Source organism: Durio zibethinus, chromosome 4 (genome assembly GCF_047325235.1).
Source record: "Durio zibethinus cultivar Kanyao isolate XHJ-2024 chromosome 4, ASM4732523v1, whole genome shotgun sequence".
NCBI lineage: Eukaryota > Viridiplantae > Streptophyta > Magnoliopsida > Malvales > Malvaceae > Durio > Durio zibethinus.
Window position 1 is genome coordinate 15100678 of NC_143165.1, and position 18241 is coordinate 15118918.

Sequence of the window (18241 nt, forward strand, 5' to 3'; positions counted from 1 at the left end):
ACAATCACAAAGAATCTTTTAGGTATTAGTAGATTTTAAAAGTCTTATGGCCTACAAGTTAATTTAATTTATCTTTAGGAAAAGAAAAAAAAAAAGAAAACACATAATATACCAAAAAAAAAAAAAGAGAAAATGATAGATTAATTAAATAAGTAGTACTATTTGATTTAATCGTTAATTTAACAAGATAATGCAGTAAAGCTAAACTACATTTTAGTCACTTAATCCCAAAAACATATCCTTAATTTTTTTTAAACAAAGCCTTAATTTGACTCTTAATATAATTGTATAATTGATTTTTATTTGAAAGAGTATTTATTCTCTATCTAAAAATATTGAAAACAAGAGTAGAATTTTTTATCTTTTCTCTAAAAATGATCTTTTGTCTAATTATTGGATTTAATTTCTCTAAGATTTCATATTTTTCCTCTTGGATTGGTTTAAATAATAATAATAATAATAATAATAATAATAATAATAATAATAATAATAATAATAATATTTTCAACCTTTATCTAAACTTTCGAATTTTTCTCATATATCTAATTCCATTTAGAGTTTCATTTAATTGGATACTATTTTTTTATTGAATTAAATATGTTAAGTTTATCTAATTATGTGTTAATTTATTAATTGATTTATTTGTTTGATTTAATTTAATGATTTTTATATCAATGTAGTAACTGCAATTTTTGATCGTAAAATCGTGACAAGAGTATGAACAAAAATTACAAGAATGACATATTAAAGTATGTTATCTAATATCTAATAAATATCTAATTTTTTGTAGTTTTATATTCAGATTGGACCCATCCACTTACAGTCAATCGGTTTAATTCTCTTACTCTTTTTTCTCTTTCTCTCTATCTATCTATGTATAAAATATCATCTTTCAAGACATTTGTTAACATAAAGGATATATAATTGTCATTTATAAAAATATTGTATGAACACTTTGTTTTTAACTATAAATATTATTTAATATTGCTTGTGAAGAAAACAAAACATGTTTAAAAGTAAATGATTTAAAAGTTTTTGTATGAAGAAATTTTTATACCTTTTAATCAATTTTTTTTTTTAAATTTTCTTAACAACGATTGTAATTTGGATTTGAGAGGTTTAATCTTGAAACCGATTTGGTTATTAAATGGGTAGTGGGAACCATGCTCAAATTATCTCTTGCAATTAAACATGTAAAAATTAAAAAAGAAAAGGGTTAACAGCATCTTTAATCCCTACACTTTGATCAAAATTTTATTTTAATTCTTAAATTCTAAAAAATTTTAATTGATTATTTAATTGCCCAAAGTTGTCCTATTTTGATCATTTCATCTATGAAATTATTTAAATTGATGAAAAATACCAACTGACATCATATGATAATCATTAGTTAGCGTTTTACGTGACAAATGAAGGACCAAAAGAGAATTATCTCAAAATTTAGAAACCAAAAAAAAAAATTATCTCAAAATTTTATATATTTCATACATATGTTATATAAATATTATATTTATATTTGCATATTTTTTGTATAATATAACTTATTAAATATAATTTTGTTTTAAATAGAAAATAGATATCCAAAACTTAAAATTAAGTTAAAATTTTCAAATTCCTTTTTTAAAAATTTAATGCATTTTAAAAACAAAAAAGTTTTCTAAAAATATTATTTTACTCATAAATCATAATAAAATATATTATGTTTTATCCAAAAAATTTATTTTTTAAAATATTAAAATCTTTTATTTTTCCTTTTTAAATATATTTTATAAAATACATTTTATAAAAAATATAAAATGTTTTAAATTATATTTTTTATTTTATATGAATATAAAGTTTTTATATTTTTGAATAGATTAATCAATTTATTTTTGAAAATGATATAAAAATTTTTACTTAATTTTTTGAAATGATATGTAATTTTAACAAAATTATTTTGAAATTTTTAACTTAATTTTAATCTTTTTAAAATCTATTTTCTATTAAAAATATTATTTTATTGATAAATCATATAATAATAAAAATAAAAATATTTTAAATTATAATATTTTATAAAATATATTTGAAATATATAAAAATTAATTTTGTCTTGAATTATTTTTATCTTTTTCTTTATTTATTTTTTATAAAATATATTTGAAAAAGGAAAATAAAAGAAATTTAATATTTTAAAAATATATATTTAATGGATAGAAAATAATATTTTTATTATGATTTATGAGTAAAATAATATTTTTAATAAAAAATAATTTTTTGTATTATATTTAATTTTTATAATTTTAAATTTAAATTTTATAAGATATATATAATTTATAAAATTTTTGAGATAGTTTCATCTTTAGTTCTTAAATTTTGAAAAAAAATTATTTTGATCTTTCATCGATTATGTGAGATACTAACTAATGTTATCACGTAGTGCTTACTGATATTTATCGTTAATTTATATTATTTTATAAATAAAAAATTAAAATAAGATAATTTTAAATAATTAAAAATTTAATTAAAATTTTTTGAAACTTAAAAATTAAAATAAAATTTATATTTAAATTTAAGAATTATTGATGCTATTAACTTAAATTTTAAGGAAAAGTTGAAACCCGTTTTGAAATATTGTAAAACAAACAGCTTATTAAAATATTTAGTGGATGGGACGGGGAGCGTTGGAGTTGGACTATTGCTCTGTTCTTTGCAGTTAGAACCAAAAAATCGGGCGGGATTGAGAATCCAATGCTTCCAGCCGAGTTTTTTCTGTAAAAATCGGCTACTCTTATCTCAAATATGTTTGTCGTCGTACTTCTTTTGGCCAAAACAAAGTACGGTATCGTTTAGGAGCTACAATTTTGTTTATTTATTTATTTAAATGTGTTAAAAGTTTATATGATGTCAAATTATTAATGAAACATATAAAATTTTTGTATATATATTTTTAAAAATTTGTATATTTATTTTTTAAAAATTAGAAATTTATGTTTTTCATTAATGATGTAATGTAATATTATTAATTGTTAATGTATAAATTTTTTATATTAATAATGCATTAAATATAAATATTTTTTAAAATTAATTAAAATAATATTTATAATAATATTTTTGTCAATTTTATGAATTCAATACATTAAAACATAAATTATTTAATATAATAATATTAAAAAACCCTTAAAAGAAAAACTTAGAAAGTATGATTATCCTCAAATTAATCATATTTTATATCCCCTTGCATGTGTGAGAAAGACAACAAATTTTTTTTTTTGTTTGAACGAGGAGGAGCAAAGTTTTTACCTTGTTTTGACCTTTCACTAATCCCAATTTGCAAATAATAAAACTCCAATTAAACAAGCATTATTTGCCTCAATAAATTAATTGTTAAGTCCTAACTCTCAATTCCCTTTGTTTTGAACCCGTGGATGGGAAAATAGAGTTCCAAGGCAACGGAATTATTATATATTTTTCCACAAAAAAAAAACCCTTTGTCCTTGGTAGTCGTGGAAGTGGAGTGATTACCCACATAATTTAGAGTTGTTGTGTTGTTATTGGTGTATGTGTAGAATCGTTGATCGATAAAAGAGAAAGCAGCCAAATAAATAAAACTATTAATTTGATAGCCTATAACTTTCTTTCTTTCTTTCTTTTATAAATTATGCTTCATTTTGATGCAAAAATGAGAAACAGTCTTATTTTGGTTTTAAGTAAAATCTGATGAAATATTAACGCATGGATCATGAGAGTAATTCTCTTGATCCGCTGAAACATCAACCGATAAAACCCAAGGAGGAGAATCATCTTCAGGCTCTTGAGAACCATCATCTTCAGGCTCTTGAGAACCATCACCTTGATCCGGTTGAACACCAGCCGACCAAGTAAGGTTATGAGGAAGCATCATCAATATGTTTTGGAGCATGCAACTGAGCCATCATCATCAGATTGTTCCGAGTTCAGCCTGAAGTTAAAGTCACTTATGCTTAAAGGCTGTGCAATTTCAAGCTTATGTTCTGGTTTATGCAGCTGATTAATCGGGATCTTAGCCAAGGATCGATGACAAAAGAGATTTTCCACTGATTGCTCTGGATACAGTCATGTGCATATCGGTTTCAGTACATTGTTCTCCAATCCTGAATGTTGGAAATTCTCTTTAGATCCTCTACCCTCGTCATTAGTAATTGTTTTTGTTGGTGCCAAGCTATTCTTTTGGGGGTAAAACTAAAACAGAAAAAAAGAGAAAGAGAATTATTAAAGATAAAGGTCACGAGTGTTTTCAACGTTTGTACATTGACACTCAAATTAAAAATCGATCAATGAGAAAAATAGGAAGGAAATTGTAATAAAGTATTAGAAAAGCAAGAAAATAAAATAGCATCGGATGGTATTATTTATACATATGAAATGGGGGGTTTTGGGTAGTCTAGGTTGCCCAAGGTCCACTCTAGGGTCAATGATGACTTAATAGATTGAGCTAAGCTGAACATTGACTACCCAATTAGAAAGTGACGAGTTACCATTTTAGGAAGTTTAGTGAGTAAGTTGGTGACGTGGCTGAGCTGACATAGCCTTGTGAATTCAAGTCGACCTGACATGTCAACTCGATCCAAAAGTTAAAAATATTCTTGGTTGTCTACTGATTGTCTTTAATGAGAAAAAAAACTAATATACCTTTTAGACCTAAAAATTGCCTTTAACATTTTGTCCCTTTATTGAGCAATCTAAGTATTGAACTATTAAGTGTAAATTTGATCGATCTGGCTCGTACCAATTTAATTCATACTTAAATTTGATTGATCTTACTTGTACCAATTTGATTCATACTTGCTGATACCGAGCTTAAATTATTAAGCATGGACTTTAAGAATTTCATTTAGGTGATCCAATCTTGAGTTACTGAGGTGAATGACTGTGGATATCGATGTAGACAAGGGTTAGATTAGGTAAGCTTATGAGTGGTTGCCAACGTGTTTTGGATATCTGACATCACATTGGATTATGACATCACATTGGATTATGATTTATTGATCTATTACCATGGTGGTCGACGCGAGATTTTATGTATTTTTTTCTTTGTCTTGAATTTTCCTTTGTACTAATACATGATTGACCTGACGTGTCATAGGTGTTTGGTCAATGGGATTACATGTCTTTTTGAACAGTGAAATTCTTGCTGAAATGACTAGTGCCCTTTCTACCAATTTATCTATATCTAAAGAGGTATCTGTATCTACATTTAATTACAAGAGAGAAAAATTGGCAGTTAAATGAATTAAGGTTGAAAATGTAAAGAGTCGTCCTTGGTAGCTATTTTAGCTACATGGCATAATTTGGGCCAATTATCTGAACCTTGAGTTAGCTATATAAAAGGCCCTTTAGGGCTTTCATATCTCATATCATAGTCTTCTAGCTCTTAAACCTACTAGATTTAATCGATCTCCAATATTTTTAGCCTTATTTCAACTAACCATCTCACTTTTAAACTTTTTTGTATGTTTTTTTTCTTTTTTTTATGTCTTTTGATTCTACCATTTCTAATAACTTTAAGGTAAAAGTAAAAGGAGGTCAGTTCAAACATGAAGCTTTCTTTTGAATGATCAAGTCCCCTTTATTATTACAGAAAGGGACTATAGTTGAGCTATTTATTGGTTAAATTCGATATCTGCTGAAGGCAAAAAATGATCGAAGACAACCCTCAGGCAAGATGAGAATAGGTTTATCATGGGATGGATAAACTTATTGCCGTATTAGATTTTGAACTTCGGAATCCTTGAGCCCACATTTCAAAAGTAAGTTTGGTTTCTTTGGCTGACCTTCCTTCTTCCTCTGTCCCCCCTATCACTATTCATCACCCTTCTCATTCTGATCTTTATTCTTTCCCAACAAGCGGACAATACGAGCTTAAGGTCTAACTCTAGCTCATCTGAGGAGTCTAAAAAGTCTTCTACTTCTTTTTTTACTTTTTCTTCTTCTAATGTAATGGAAGTTCTTACCCCTGTTTGAATTTAAAGGCTTGCTTTTTTAGAAGTTGAGGAACTAAAGGATGTAGCTTTTGAAGTTAAGTAGGCTCCAGGAACCGAGTAGGTTGAAAAAAGGGTGAAGGTGGGGAAAAAGCAGAGGTCACCAATGACAATGATAATGAATACCTCCCTTTTTTTTATACCCTTTGCTCCTTAAGAATTACCCTAAAAGAGGTGATGCAGAGCTTAAAAGGCAGAGCCAATCCATAGGGCTGCCCTAATATGTGTTCGATGCATTATCTTCTACTTTGAAGGTCAAATTTGACTTTTCCAAAAAATGGTACAATGTACTTTTACCAAACTCCAATGATTGCATCACTACTCCCTTAGATGACGACAAGATTTAGGTGTATTGGGAGTTTATAATGGCCAGTTTAAGGTTTTTTTTTATATTTTTTCATTATAGAGCTTTTTCTTTCTTATAATTTAATTATCATTCAGTTTGCCCTAAAATTCTTTTTGATATATAGTATGTTTTGTTATTCTTTGTAAAGAATTAGGTTTAGTTCCCACTATATATCCCTTTATTTAGGAAACTTTTTATGGTAAAGAAGCATCATCGTGAGAAGGTGCTCATCCTTTGTATAAAAAAATTGAAAGGGGTTTAGAAAATAAATAATGGGCCTTACATATTCAAAAAAGTCTAGGTCGACCTCTTTACAGTAGAAGAGCTTAGTGGTCGGGACACAATAATAGAATTCCTCTAAGGGGGAAGTTAATTGTAGATGCTAATGAGTTGACCTCTCTTAGTGTCATTAGGGAGGCCAAGTATTGGGATAGGTGAGAGATAATTTTCCATTACTTTTATTTTTCATAAATTTTTCTAAATTTTATCTCTTTTTTCTTTTGTAGATATGTCTAACCAAGGTGGAGCTTTTGATGCAACTTAGTTCTTATAGGTTCCCAAAGGGAAAGGGATGGGCAAAGCCCCTATTCAACTTGGTGCCCTCTCGAAGGGTATAAAAATAATAAATCCACCACCCCCTCAGCCCAGCTAGGTTACTGGTAAAAGCTTTGTCGTGTTCCAAAAGCTAAAGCAAAAGAGCATGACACAAAGGGGCCATAAAAGGTCAATGACCAAGGCCTCCTTTTTTAGGCTGATGGCTAAGCTATAGCTCACCTTGAAGAGAGTGACAATCACCATAAAGGTTGACTTATAGAAGAATGCCTATGAGGATCCTAAAGAGGTGAAGAAAATTACATGGGTCATTCTCTTTAAAAAAGGTCAGTAGTTTTTTAGCTCAATTTTCTTTTGTTTTGAGTTTATTTTATTCTACTAATTCTGAGTTTAGTTATTAATTTTTATAGTCTCTGAATGACTCCCTACCTTTGTCTCCCAAAATATAGGGTAAAGTCTGATGAATTACTATCAAACTTTCATTCACTATAACAAAATGAAGCAAATCTCAATACCTATGCTCGAGACCTTAACCTCTTCCAAGAGATGAACATGAGGTTTAAGGCTTTTTTTATGCTGATGTGCAAAAAACCAATGAAGAGCTTGACAAGAAGGTCGAGGACTTAGTTCAAAAGCTTGATGACATGTTAGTCCAAAAGGCCATAGCTAAGTCGTTGTAGCAACAGTTTGACCTCAAACTGAGTGAAGCATTGACCAAGGTGGAGAGGTTATATAGTACAAAGTTGAAGCAACAAAAAAGGTTGAGTAGCAAGTCGTGGAAAATTTCCTCATATCCAATGAGTTCTATAACATACAGACCAAATTTGCTTAATAATAGGTCTTTGGCTTCTTTGATTTGGCATTGAAAAAGGTGAATTTTCCTTTTTCTTATTTGAACTTGTCCTCAATTAGCTTAAACAACCTGAAGACCCAGCAAGTCTCAGCACCAACCGATGCTGTTAAGGATGAGGAGGACATGAAGATCGAGGATGCTATAAACATTGCCTTTGAAGCTGAAACTGAGGATTCACAAGGTAAGGAGCCTGAAATTGGTAAACATTAGACCCTAGTTACGTTGAAGAGCAGCTCGAAGAGAAGGCTTAGGATAGTGTTCTTTTTTTTTTTTTGATAAATTTTGTAATTTTTGTTTGATCGTTGTAAATAATACATTTTTTTCAATCAAATAGAAGCATTTTTTGCATAAGTCTCAACTCAGAACTTCTTTATCTTAGTTTATAACTTATCTTTCCAAGATATATAAACCAAATAATTTCTCAAGTCTTAGCTCAGTAACTTATAGACAAGATAAAAGCAATTAAATAAGTAATAAAATAACTTTAAAATCTAAGTTGACAATTAGACAAGTATCAGCTCAGGATTGGATGTTAGCTGAGGTTCCCACTTAAATTACAAATCAACTTTGCAATTTTAGCGCTTCTATTTGATGATTTATTAACTAATTTGTTTAAAGAATTGAAAAATAAATAGGTATAAGGTCAGACAACATGTATTGCCGACCTAGATAAAAGACTTCAAACATTGAACTTTGTTATTTGCTTGGTTGTTCGTATTATAAGGACTCAAATTTTAATTCCTATTCCCAAGTGTGAGTTCAATTGGTGACAAGCTTCAAACTTCATGAATAATATTATCTTTAAATCTAGTATTTAATAAATGAATATTTTGAGTAAAGTTAAAGCTTTTATTCAATTCAGAAATTAAATAGTACAAACGTCATTTAAAATTACAAGTATTAGTTCAACATTATGGCCTTTATTGGTAATAATTTTTTAGATTATTTGTATTCCATGGCCTCAGAATAGGATTCCCATTCATGTCCTACAATTTATAAGCCATGTCATGGACAACCTATTCAACAATGTAGGGACCTTCCTAATTTGAGGCTAGTTTTTCACCTCGATCATCAACTCCTGAGGCTTCCACCTTTTTTAGCACTAGGTCATCCTTTTTTATATTTTTTCATCAGACTCTTTTGTTGTAAAAATTAGATACTTTCTATTGATAGACAGTTATTCTAATCAAAGCTATATCTCTTTGTTCTTCAATCAAATTTAAATTGGCCATGAGGGCATCCTTATTTCCCTTTTCAATTTTGAGCTCAACTTAAAGACTAGAGAGGCCATTCTCTATAGGCACCATGGCTTCAATTCCAAAAGTTAAATTGAAAGAGGTTTCTCCTATGGAAACTTTTATGATTGTCTTGAGGGCCTGCAATACTCTAGGTAACTCATTGGCCCATTTGCCCTAAGCTTTATCTAGTCTCTTCTTAAAGACGTCTAATATGGTCTTATTAGCTACCTCATTCTAGCCATTAGACTAAAGATGTGCAATTGAGGTGAACTTTAGATCAATGCTAAGGTTAGAGCACTATGTTTTAAACTTCGAATTGTTGAATTGTTTCCTATTGTCTGTTACTATGGCTTGAAGTAGACCAAATTGGTAAATTATGTTTTTCTAGACAAACTTCTTAGCTTGGGTTCAATTATTGTAACTAGGGCTTCAACATCAAGCACTTGGTAAAATAATTGATTGTTATTAACATAAATCTCCTCTACCCTATGAACAAGGTGAAAAGGGTCGAAGACGTCTATTCTCCACTGTATGAAAGGCCAAGGACTAGTGATGAGAATCAATTTAGTTGATGGGGGATGTTGTAAGTGTGTGAATCTTTTTCACTTATCACATATTTTCACCAGATTGGTTACATTTTTCCTGATGGTCGGCTAGTGGTAACCTTGTCTAAGCATCTTATAGGTTAATGGTCAAGGTCTGAGATGATTACCACATATTCATTCATAGATTTCTTTGAATATATAGTTTGCCTCCTCTTTATCTACACATTTTAAGTTGGGTAAACTAAAGGATCTTTGTATAGTTTCCTATTGATCATTATATACTGAAGAGCTTTTCTCATTAGAGTATTACCTTGTACTTTATATTCTGGTAATTCACCAGTCATCAAGTAACCTCTGATTGAGGTCATCTATGACTTATTCTCTTCAATTTAGTAAACCAATTTCTCATCAATGCTTTTCTTTGTCAGCTCTTCCACCAAAGCATGAGCTAAACTATCAGTTACTATTCTAGATGCCAGCTTAGACAATGAGTCAACAAAGGTATTCTCTGACCTTAATATTTTTTTAACTTCAGCCTTGAAAAATACAGCCAAGTATGTCAATGCCTTGTCTAAATATTTCTTTATTTTTTCTTATCAAGCCCTAAATTCCCCATTTATCTGGCTAATGACTAGTTAAGAATCATTGTATACAATGATATTCTTTACATTCAAATCGATAACTAATCTTAGACTTGCAATCGATGCTTTATATTCATCCTCATTATTTGAAACTTTGAATACGAACTTTAAGGCATATTGAAATTGTAAATTTTCTAAACTAATAAGAATTAGACTAGCTCCACTTCTCTGATTGCTAGCTGACCTATCAAAAAAAGTTTTCACATTTCCTCATCTTTTAGTTCATTAGCCTTTTCAAGCTGTTTATTATATTCAATCGAGGTACATTTAGCAACAACATCTGCTAGCACTTGTGATTTAAGAGCCACCATAGGTAAAATATGCAAGTCATATTCACTGAGTTCTATTGTCTATTTGATCAATCTTTCTATGAGCTTAGGCTTTTGTAAAATTTATCTAAGTGGCTAGTCAGTCAAAACATTAATTGTGTAAGCTTGAAAGTATGATTTAAGCTTTCTGTTCGATGTGATAATAGCATAGGCCAATTTCTCTATTCTGGAATAGTTCATCTTGAAGCCTATCAATAACTTGCTCACAAAGTATACTGGTCTTTGCCTTCCCTTTTTTTTCTCAAACTAATATTAAATTGATGGCTTGGTTGGTTATAACAATATACAAGTATAGCTTTTCATCGAGCCTTGGTTTAATAGGATAGGTGGAAAGGAAAAGAATTGTTTAAGCTCTTCAACGATATTTTGACACTGAGGTATCCACTTGAAATCCGAGATGTTCCTAAAAATTTTAAAGAATAGTAGGCACTGATTTGTCGATCTAGACATAAATCTACTCAAGGCAGTGATTTTTCCAATTAACCTTTGTACCTCATTTATTAAAGTCGATACTTTCATATTAAGGATGGTTGAAACCTTCTCAGGATTTATCTCTATCACGCTTTTATTGATCATATAATTGAAATTTTTTTTCGACATGACCTTAAAGACACTTGCTCGAACTGAGCCTTATGTTATATCTTCTAAAGGTGTTAAAGGTGTAGACACCCATTTTAGCTTGGGCTTAATCAAGCCCATTTTGGTCTGGCCCATCTTGGTTCAGGCCCATCTTGGTCCAATTAGATGCTTTTATTATTATTATTATTATTATTATTATTATTATTATTATTATTATTATTATTATTTATTTTTATTTTTCATTTTCTTTTTTGTTTTTTCTTTGATGTTTTCTTTTTCGATTCAACTTGCACGTGGAGAAAAAAATCAGGATCAGAATCTTTTTGGTCAACATAGAATCAAATCAATATGATTGCTAAAATTTTAGACCTAAAATCTCATATGGATAAAAGGCAATTCTAGGATTTAAGCTTGGGATTGATTTTGTCCATTGCTTAAAATTATTCATAGGACTACCTATAAATTGGACTGATTTTGACACTGAGGAACAAGGAAAGAAACACAACAAAAGAAACAGGGAAAAATTATAAAAAAAATATGAAGAGTTTTGGCATAAAGGCTTTTGGCAGTTTAATTTTGGGGTTTTGGATTTCAATATGAAATTGTAGGTTCAATTTTAGCTTTCTGGGTTAGGATTAGGTTTCGGGATGATTCTGGGAGGTTCTAGGAATAATTAAGACCAAATTTGGAGAAATCTGGGTTTTTTGGATTTTTTTGGGTTTAAGATGAATTTTTTGGTGAAAGATGAATTTTTCGGTTGAATTTTTTGGCAGGGTTAGAATTTTTCAGTGGAATTCTGGTAGATTTTTCAAAAACTGATGGTTTTCAAATTTTTGACTAAATTTTTTTTATGACTTTTCCAGAAATCAGTGGAACTCCTAGTTTTCGATGAATGGTTTGAAGAATTCTCGAGAGAAGGCTGAGCTTCTCGATTTAGAAAGAGAGAGAGTGCAGAAAAAATTTTGAACCAAAAGTGTTGGAATCGGTTTATATAGCTGCCTGAAACAACACCATTTTCAATAAGCCAGGATCCACGCATTGACCCTAAATCCTGCACATCAACGTTAAGACTCGTGTCCTGACCCTATCCGATCGCAAGTTTTCTTTTTTTCATTTTATTTTTATTTTTATTTTTTGATTTGATTTTATTTTATTTTTGACCTTTTTTGTTATTTTTTATTTTTTTTAAAGGGAAGATTATTTCCACCATTTTTATTTTAAAAAAAAAGGGTAAAAAAATGAAGATAAAAAAATTTTCTAATAACAAAAAAATCAATAATTCATTATTAAATTATTTGATAAAGCATAAAAATAATCAATGCTTGGATAATTCGAAATCAAATTAGTACCAACTTTTGGATGGGCATTATAGGAGTGCTACAACTTTCTTCATGCATAATCAACTTCCAAATCTAACCTCTGTTTTGTAGATTAGCTTCAATTAGGTGGTCAATCACACCTAATAAAAAAAGATTTGTGGCGATTCCTTTTCATTTCAAGTCTAGTAGCAGGTCCATGAATCTATACGTTATAATAATTCGATGACTCCATTGAGGACATTAAAGAGTCAAGCCAGTAAGAGATTTCTTATTATCCAAACCTTATTCAACAAATTTGAAAAAATTATAAAAAAAAATATGATGAGTTTTGGCAAAAAGGGTTTTGGCAGTTTAATTTTGGGGTTTTGGATTTCAATATGAAATTTTAGGTTCAATTTTAGGTTTCTAGGTTAAGATTATGATTCAGGATGATTCTGGGAGGTTCTGAGAGTGATTAGGACCAAATTTGGAGAAATCTGGGTTTTTTGAGTTTTTTTGGGTTTGGGATGAATTTTCCAGCAAAAGATGAATTTTTTGATTGAATTTTTCGGTGGAATTCTGGTAGATTTTCCAAAAACTAATGGTTTTTTATTGAATTTTTTGGTGACTTTTTTAGAAATCGATAGAACTCTCAGTTTTCGATGGGTGGTTTGAAGAATTCTAGAGAGAAGGCAGAGCTTCTCGATTTAGAAAGAGAGAGTGCAGAAAGAATTCTAAAGCAAATGGGCATTGGAATTGGTTTATATAGCTGCCTAAAATGACATCATTTTGGATAAACCAGGATCCGCACATTAACCCGAAGACCCACACGTCGACTCGTGTCCTGACCATACCCGATTGCAAGTTTTCCTTTTTTTATTTTATTTTTATTTTTTGATTTTGTTTGATTTTATTTTATTTTTAACTTTTTTTGTTATTTTGTTATTTTATTTTTTTTTAAAAAAGGGGAAGATTATTTCCATCGTTTTTATTTATAAAAAAAAGGGTAAAAAAATAAAAAAAAATATATAATTCTAATAACAAAAAAAATCAATAATTCATTATTAAATTATTTGGTAAAGCATAAAAATAATCAAGGCTTGGATAATTCGAAATCAAACTGGTATCATCCTTTGGATGGGCATTATGGGAGTGCTACAATCTTTCTTATGCGCAATCAACTTTCGAACCTATCCTCTATTTTACAGATCAACTTCAATCAAGTGGCCAATCACACCTAATAAAAAAAGATTGGTAGGGACTCATTTTTGTTCCAAGTCTAGTGGTAGGTCCATAAATCTATACGTTATGACAGTTTGACGACTCCACTAGGGACATTAGAGAGTCAAGCCAGTAAAAGATTTCTTATTATCCAAGCTTAGTTCAACAAATTTGAAATTATCTTTTTCCATTACTTATATATGCTTTATTATTTATTACATAATTGTTTATTTGTCTGCCTTATTATTCATTACTTATATTTGCTTAAATATCTGCTTATTATATCTATCATTCATTTGTATGTGCATAACATAAGCCCTCCACCCGAGCTTTATCTTTAGGAGGGAGTAAAGTACCTATGCCTTCATGAGATTTCATGTATCTGTATGGCCTATAAAATACTTCCACTTAGATTGAACCCTTTCCGCTTGAAGCCTGTGATGGGTGAAGATTGGGGTGCCTTATTAGTCTGTAATGAACTATGATATAGGGAATAATTTGGGAACCTTTTAGAAATAGCCTAAACCACATATAGTTAACTTTAGAAGCCCAACCATAGATAAAGCCTTATTTTCCCACCCTTTGTAGATAATCCAAAATTCTAGGTCATATTGTTATCTTAACTGTTATGTGATTTTTCCTTATATTTTATTGAAGTGACTAACTAATTTTTTTGTCTTCTTTTATTTCTTTTGGTACATATTCATAAACATGTTTACAGATTGCATATTATTCTTACCCCAAAGCTATTTCAACAAAAACCTTTATAGATTCCACAAAACATCAGGTTTGCACCTCATTTATGTTGTCTAAATATGACTTTCCCATAAAAGTGAGAGTGGAATAAGAAAAGAGGCAGCTAAAAGAAAAAGACTGTTTGCCACCTGGTCATGTCCCTACACTATTAGGAGAAGTCCGCCTACTTCTAAAACACAATGACTTGAAAAGACTATCAAACACATGGAATAGTATAACCTCTTCAAGGCAGAAGGGTTTTTGTGAGAAGTTTGGGCATATTGCATATCTTTTGTCAGCATAGGTTGACCACTCACTTATTAGGGTGATAGTACAATTTTGGGATCCTTCTTACCAATGTTTCATCTTTAATGAAGTTGATCTAGTACCAATAGTAGAAGAGTATTCAACTATGGTGGATATACATCTATTGTATCCAGACAGAATATACATGAAGAAATATAAATTAAAAAGTCGCAAGAAGCTGGGCTAAATGCTAAGAGTGCGAAAGAAGACTATAGATTCATACATTTGGGAAAAAGGAGATCACAAGGGTATTCTGTGAAAGTTTTCCAAGATTTCATTATTAAGCATCCAGATAGTGATTAGGGAATAAATGCATTCACTCTAGCCATATATGGGTTGGTTATTCTCCCCAAGGTTTTAAGACACATTAAAATAGAAATGGTGGATCTATTTGAGGAAATTAAAAAATGGTGTAATCATTCACCAGTTATCTTGACAGAAACTATCAGATCTTTTAATTTTTGTAGACAGATGGACAAAGCACGTTTCATGGGCTGTTTACCCTTATTATATGTATGGATGAAGAGCCATTTTGAATGCAAGAAAAGTGCCTTTACCAAACTTTATTTCTACACTCAAAATTCAATTAAGAAATTCTGCCAGAGTACCTGGCCAGAAGCAAAGACCCAAAAGAAGTGGAAATGTCTGCTACAAAGGCTTACAACTGGTCAGGTAAAATAGTTAGCTCCATAGATGGACAGGAAACATATGTTGTATCAATGTGGAGATGAGACAGAGGTTCTATTTTTAGGCTTATGGGGGTCAACAAGTTATGCACCATTAATGGTAAGGAGACAGCATAGAGCTGAACAATTCACTCTTATGACCTACAAGCTCAATGACCTACAAGCTCAACCAGTTTGATTGCTTATATGGGGAACTCGAAACTTTCCTAAAGATTGATAGCATATTTAAGGCCTGGAAGAAACCCAAGAGAGTAAGCTCAGGGTCATTTACTGATAGAGTCACTCAGGGATATCTGATTTAGAGAAATAAAAGAGGTCAAAAGATTATATTTATACCTTAGGATCATCACATACCAGTGAGTCGAGAGTCATATAGTAAGCTTTTTAAGTTAGAGCATAAAATGAAAAAGGAGAAACTGAAGCAAGAATTTTAAAGCTGTAGGGAGAAAAAGATCAGTGACAGAATAAAGCAAAAAAAATTAGAGATCTAAGTCCACAAGATTTTTAAAAAGTGTAGTAAGTCCTAAAAAGTTGTTAAAGAAAGGGATGATGCCTTAAAAGAGCTGAAGAAGTTATGACATAAGTATAAAAGGTTAGGCATACAGGTACAAGTCAAAGAAATAAACAATACAAAGTTGGTTCATGAAAATGAAGAGCTGAAAGAAGAGTGTGACCAAATAGAAAATGCTTTCATAAAGGTTAAGCAGGAGAATCAATGGCTTTTAGACCATATTCTAACTCTAACATCAAAGTTGAGTGAACAAAAAGATCATGTTAAAATTCTTATAGAAAGGCACAGAGAATTATCCTATTAGGTGTGCTGCAACAAAAGAGAAGGATTGGGAAGACAAAGATACATAGAGCACCTCACTGCTCAGATAGGCAAAGCTGTGATCAAAGCAGGTAGATGACAGAAAAGGCTGAAGCACTAAAAACTTCGATTACACCAGTAAAAGAGCATGGATAGAAACTGTTAAACTTTATTGAGGAGACTAAAGACCATTATGAGCAAGTTAGGCATTTCTATAGAGGAACAATATTAGGTTTGATATAAAACAGACTCTTGTGGAATAAATGAAAATTTTCTTTTGTTGGATTTTTTTTAAGGGGTAAATATTTTTTTCCTTTCTTTTCATTTTCATACATTTGCATCACATTCACTCATGCATTCATTATCATAACATTATCATTGAATCTTTAATTGTGGTACTAAGGTGCAAGAATAACTACACATCAATACAATACTCGAGCTCGAGCTAGAAAGATAGAACAGGATAATGCAAGTCACTTTAAAAAGATAGAAAAAGCCTAAAAAGCATTAGAGGGAAAGCTGAGCCAAATTCTAGAGGCCCTAGAAAGGGTAAATAGAGAAAAATCAGTGAAAGAAGATACTTTATAAGAAGCTACTAATTTGGCATATCCTCCAAGCTTCGACCCACAACAAAATCAAATTACACCATTCTTCCAACCTCAATAGGCAACTTTTCCAAAATATAACTACCCAGGAATAACCTATACACCATGTCATGAGAATGTCCAAAGTTATGATAATCCTATCTTTGCCAAAAAGACAGCTGAGCCCATTCAACTCCTTACTGCAGATGAAGTAAAAGAGAAAGAAAAGCCATAGGTAGCTATGCCCTTGGAAAATTCTAAAACTGATTAGGCTATGAATAGACTTGAAGAAAGATTAAGGGCTGTAAAGGAAATACATTTCTATGGATCCATGGATGCAATGAGACTTTGCTTAGTACCTGATGTGGTGATGCCATAAAAGTTTAAAGTACCAAAGTTTAAAAAGTACGATGGTACCAAGTGTCCTATCACGCATATCACCATATACTATCACAAAATGGTGGCACATACCAATAATAAGCAACTACTTATACATGTGTTTTAAAACAGTTTGATTGGATATGTAGTAAGATGATACATCTAATTAGATAGAACTAGCATTAAGACATAGAAAGATCTAATCAAATCTTTTATTAATCATTACCATCATATCATTGACATGGTTTCCAACTGTCTTTCTTTACAAGCTATGAAAAAAAAGACGTCTGAATCCTTCAAGCAATATGCTCAAAGGTGGCGGGATATGGCTGCCCAAGTACAACCCCCTTTAATAGAGAAAGAAACCATTGTGTTGTTTGTGAGCACTCTAAAGTTACCTTATTATGAGAAGATGATTGGAACTGCAAGTAAGAATTTTACTGAAATGGTGATTTCGGGAGAGATCATTGAAAATGCCATAAAAATGGAAAGCTTGAAGGAGGTGAGTCTTCCAAAAGAGCACCTAAAAAGAAGAAAAGTGAGACTCAAGCTGTAAGTCTTAAAGGATAGCAATTCAAAAGTTACACTCGACTTACTTACCCTATATACCACCACACAATAAATCATACTTTTGCATCTCTATACCAATCAACTACTCGACCATTTTATCCATATTTTTTAAAATCTTTTGCTCACCCAATCAGCACCATAAGTAATACTAGAGAACCATGAACTAGAGAAAGACCAACCTTTAACCCCATACTCATAAGCTACACATAGCTATATCAAGAGCTCTATAAAAACCATTGAATAACCCTTGTCCCTACAAAATAACTTAAACCTCCTTACCCTAAATGGTATGATCCTAATGCCTATTGTGACTACCATTTCAAAGTGGCAAGACATTCTACTAAAAACTATATTCCCTTTAAACATAGGGTATAAAATTTGATTAAAAAATGGCTAATAAGCTTTGATACTAGTGAAAATTTAGCACTTAATATCAGTGGAAATCTTTTACCCAGTCTTGCAGTCAATGCTTTAGACACAGGTAAAAATAAAAGAGCTTAAGATATCATTCGACCAGCTATTGAAGTCTTATGTAAAGCTAAGATGATACAACTAGTGGCTCCATGCACTCAT